Source organism: Boleophthalmus pectinirostris, unplaced genomic scaffold (genome assembly GCF_026225935.1).
Source record: "Boleophthalmus pectinirostris isolate CB_2022bp ecotype Guang Dong unplaced genomic scaffold, ASM2622593v1 HiC_scaffold_23, whole genome shotgun sequence".
Classification (NCBI taxonomy): domain Eukaryota; kingdom Metazoa; phylum Chordata; class Actinopteri; order Gobiiformes; family Gobiidae; genus Boleophthalmus; species Boleophthalmus pectinirostris.
The window spans coordinates 3,868,944-3,873,943 of record NW_026571207.1 but is presented as its reverse complement, the minus strand read 5'-3'; the positions used below and the strand labels follow the sequence as shown (position 1 = coordinate 3,873,943).

General features: G+C 49.7%; 1 protein-coding gene across 1 annotated transcript in view; it reads left to right on the top strand.

Annotated features, from left to right (window-relative positions):
- Window positions 1-5,000, top strand: part of LOC110161432 (plasma membrane calcium-transporting ATPase 1-like) — a 67,690-nt gene that overhangs the window by 30,426 nt on the left and 32,264 nt on the right. The window lies entirely within an intron of this gene.

The window sequence follows — 5,000 nt, the reverse complement described above, 5'->3', positions numbered from 1 at the left end:
TCCTGGTTTAGTCCTGGTTTAGACCTGGTTTAGACCTGGTTTAGTAGTTGTTTAGACCTGGTTTAGTCCTGGTTTAGTCCTGGTTTAGACCTGGTTTAGTGGTCCTGGTTTAGACCTGGTTTAACCTGTCCTGGTTTAGTGGTTTAGACCTGGTTTAGACCTGGTTTAGTACCTGGTTTAGACCTGGTTTAGACCTGGTTTAGTCCTGGTTTAGACCTGGTTAGACCTGGTTTAGACCTGGTTTAGTCCTGGTTTAGTAGTCCTGGTTTAGTTCCTGGTTTAGTCTGGTTTAGACTGGTTTTAGTCCTGGTTTAGTCCTGGTTTAGTCTGGTTTAGTCTGGTTTAGTCCTGGTTTAGTGGTTTAGTCCTGGTTTAGTCCTGGTTTAGTGGTTTAGGGTTTAGTCCTGGTTTAGTCCTGGTTTAGTCCTGGTTTAGACCTGGTTTAGTCCTGGTTTAGACCTGGTTTAGTCCTGGTTTAGTCTGGTTTAGTCCTGGTTTAGTCCTGGTTTAGTCCTGGTTTAGTCCTGGTTTAGAGACTGGTTTAGTCTGGTTTAGTCCTGGTTTATTTTAGTCTGGTTTAGTCCTGGTTTAGACCTGGTTTAGTCTGGTTTAGTCCTGGTTTATTTCTGGTTTAGTCCTGGTTTAGTGGTTTAGTCCTGGTTTAGTCCTGGTTTAGTTTTAGTCCTGGTTTTAGTCCTGGTTTAGTCCTGGTTTAGTCCTGGTTTAGTCCTGGTTTAGTCCTGGTTTAGTTCCTGGTTTAGTCCTGGTTTAGTCCTGGTTTTGGTTTAGTCCTGGTTATAGTCCTGGTTTAGTTGTTTAGTCCTGGTTTAGTCCTGGTTTAGTCCTGGTTTAGTCTGGTTTAGTCCTGGTTTAGTCCTGGTTTAGTTGGTTTAGTCTGGTTTAGTCCTGGTTTAGACCTGGTTTAGTCCTGGTTTAGTCCTGGTTTAGTCTGGTTTAGTCTGGTTTATTGACCTGGTTTAGTCCTGGTTTAGACCTGGTTTAGTCCTGGTTTAGTCCTGGTTTATTTCTGGTTTAGTCCTGGTTTAGTCCTGGTTTCCTGTTTAGTCCTGGTTTACCTGGTTTAGTCCTGGTTTAGTCCTGGTTATTGGTTTAGTCTGGTTTAGTCCTGGTTTAGTCTTGGTTTAGTCTTGTTAGTCTGTTTAGTCCTGGTTTAGTCCTGGTTTACTGGTTAGTCCTGGTTTAGTCCTGGTTTAGTCCTGGTTTAGACCTGGTTTTAGACCTGGTTTAGTGGTTTAGTTCCTGGTTTAGAGTCTGTTTAGTCTGGTTTATGGTTTAGTCCTGGTTAGTCCTGGTTTAGTCTGGTTTTGGTTTAGTCCTGGTTTAGTCCTGGTTTAGTCCTGGTTTAGTCCTGGTTTAGTCCTGGTTTAGTCCTGGTTTAGACCTGGTCTTGGTCTTGTTGTAGATTTATGTCTCGTCGTTTGGATCGATATTTTCATCAATAAAAACGACGTAATGCAGCTTTTCAATTAAGTGAATTTAACGAGACCAAAGACCAAAGACCAGAGACCAGAGACCAGAGACCAGAGACCAGACCAGAGACCAGAGACCAGACCAGAGACCAGAACAGAGACCAGACCAGACCAGACCAGACCAGAGACAGAGACCAGACCAGAGACCAGACCAGACCAGACAGAGACCAGACCAGAGACCAGACCAGAGACCAGACCAGAGACCAGAGACCAGAGACCAGACCAGAGACCAGACCAGACCAGACCAGAGACCAGAGACCAGACCAGACCAGACCAGAGACCAGAGACCAGAGACCAGAGACCAGACCAGAGACCAGACCAGAGACCAGACCAGAGACCAGACCAGAGACAGAGACCAGAGACCAGAGACCAGAGACCAGAGACCAGAGACCAGACCAGAGACCAGAGACCAGACCAGAGACCAGAGACCAGAGACCAGAGACCAGACCAGAGACCAGACAGAGACCAGAGACCAGAGACCAGACCAGACCAGACCAGACCAGACCAGAGACCAGAGACCAGAGACCAGAGACCAGACCAGAGACCAGAGACCAGAGACCAGACCAGAGACCAGACCAGAGACCAGAGACCAGAGACCAGAGACCAGAGACCAGAGACCAGACCAGACCAGAGACCAGACCAGACCAGACCAGAGACCAGAGACCAGAGACCAGACCAGAGACCAGACCAGACCAGACCAGACCAGACCAGACCAGACCAGAGACCAGACCAGACCAGACCAGAGACCAGACCAGAGACCAGACCAGACCAGAGACCAGACCAGAGACCAGACCAGAGACCAGACCAGAGACCAGACCAGAGACCAGAGACCAGAGACCAGAGACCAGAGACCAGACCAGAGACAGACCAGAGACCAGAGACCAGAGACCAGACCAGACCAGACCAGACCAGAGACCAGACCAGAGACCAGAGACCAGAGACCAGAGACCAGACCAGACCAGACCAGAGACCAGACCAGAGACCAGAGACCAGAGACCAGACCCAGACCAGAGACCAGAGACCAGACCAGAGACCAGACCAGACCAGAGACCAGAGACCAGAGACCAGACCAGACCAGAGACCAGAGACCAGAGACCAGAGACCAGAGACCAGACCAGAGACCAGAGACCAGAGACCAGAGACCAGACCAGGACCAGATTTAAAGATGAAGAGGAGGTGTCGTCTTCACACAGTTATTTCTGTTTCACCTGAGATCTCACCTCACGTCACCGTCTGACAACCAGAACTAAACCAGAACTGAACCAGGACTAAACCAGGACTGAACCAGGACTAAACCAGAACTGAACCAGGACTAAACCAGAACTGAACCAGGACTAAACCAGGACTAACCACTAAACCAGACTAAACCAGGACTAAACCAGGTCTAAACCAGGACAAACCAGGACTGAACCAGGACTAAACCAGGACTAAACCAGGTCTAAACCAGGAAAACCAGGTCTAAACCAGGAACCAGAAAACCAGGACTAAACCAGGACTAAACCAGGACTAAACCAGGTCTAAACCAGGACTAAACCAGGTCTAAACCAGGTCTAAACCAGGAATAAACCAGGACTAAACCAGGACTAAACCAGGACTAACCAGGACTGAACAGGACTGAACCAGGAACTAAACCAGGAGTAAACCAGAACTAAACCAGGACTAAACCAGGACTAAACCAGGTCCGTGTGTGTATTTTAGTCTCTGTGTTTTTACTGTTCTAAACACTTTCAGGAAACGTTCTGAAGGTTCTAAAGGTTTTAAAGTTTCTGCTCGGTTCTGAAAACTGGACTTTTTTTTTTTTTTTTGGATCCGGACTCGAGGAAAACCGGGATCTAGATTCGGTCTCAGTTTTATTTTAGATCAGTGTGTGACGTTTGATTCTTTTTACCCGGAGTGTGTGAAAGTGCCCGTGTGTGACCCGTGTGTGACTCGTGTGACTTGTGTGACACGTGTGTGTGACCCGTGTTTGACCCGTGTGTGACCCGTGTGTGACCCGTGTGTGACCCGTGTGTGACTCGTGTGTGACTCGTGTGTGACCCGTGTGTGACTCGTGTGACTTGTGTGACTCGTGTGTGACCCGTGTGTGACTCGTGTGTGTAACCCGTGTGTGACCCGTGTGTGACTCGTGTGTGACTCGTGTGTGACTCGTGTGTGACCCGTGTGTGACTCGTGTGTGACTCGTGTGTGACTCGTGTGTGACTTGTGTGACTTGTGTGACTCGTGTGTGACCCGTGTGTGACTCGTGTGACTTGTGTGACTCGTGTGTGACTCGTGTGTGTGACTCGTGTGTGACTCGTTTGTGACCCGTGTGTGACTCGTGTGTTACCCGTGTGACTCGTGTGACTCGTGTGACTTGTGTGACTCGTGTGTGACACGTGTGTGTGACTCGTGTGTGTGACTCGTGTGTGTGACTCGTGTGTGTGACTCGTGTGTGACTCGTGTGTGACCCGTGTGTGACTGTGTGACTCGTGTGTGACTCGTGTGTGTGACTCGTGTGTGACTCGTGTGTGACCGTGTGACTCGTGTGTGTGACTCGTGTGTGTGACCCGTGTGTGACTCGTGTGAATTGTGTGACTCGTGTGTGACCCGTGTGTGACCCGTGTGACTTGTGTGACTCGTGTGTGACTCGTGTGACTTGTGTGACTCGTGTGTGTGACTCGTGTGTGTGACTCGTGTGTGTGACTCGTGTGTGTGACTTGTGTGTGACTTGTGTGTGTGACTCGTGTGTGACTTGTTTGTGACCCGTGTGTTACCCGTGTGACTTGTGTGACCCGTGTGTGACTCGTGTGACTGTGTGACACGTGTGTGTGACTCGTGTGTGACCCGTGTGTGACTCGTGTGTGACCTGTGTGTGACTCGTGTGTGACTCGTTTGTGACTCGTGTGTGACCCGTGTGTGACTCGTGTGACTTGTGTGACTCGTGTGTGACTCGTGTGTGTGACTTGTGTGTGACTGTGTGTGTGACTCGTGTGTGTGACTCGTGTGTGTGACTCGTGTGTGTGACACGTGTGTGTGACTGTGTGTGACTGTGTGTGACTCGTGTGTGACCTGTGTGACTGTGTGTGACTCGTGTGTGACTCGTGTGTGACTCGTGTGTGACTCGTGTGTGTGACTCGTGTGTGTGACTCGTGTGTGTGACTGTGTGTGACGTGTGTGTGACTTGTGTGTGACGTGTGTGTGTGTGACTCGTGTGTGTGTGTGACTCGTGTGTGTGTGTGACTTGTGTGTGTTTGTGTGTGTGACTCGTGTGTGTGACTCTCGTGTGTGTGTGTGTGTGTGACTCGTGTGTGTGACTCGTGTGTGTGTGACTCGTGTGTGACCGTGTGTGTGACTCTCTCGTGTGTGTGATTCGTGTGTGTGACTCGTGTGTGTGACTCGTGTGTGTGACTCGTGTGTGACTGTGTGACTCGTGTGTGTGTGTGTGTGACTGTGTGTGACTCGTGTGTGACTCGTGTGACTGTGTGTGTGTGACTCGTGTGTGTGTGACTCGTGTGTGACTCGTGTGTGTGT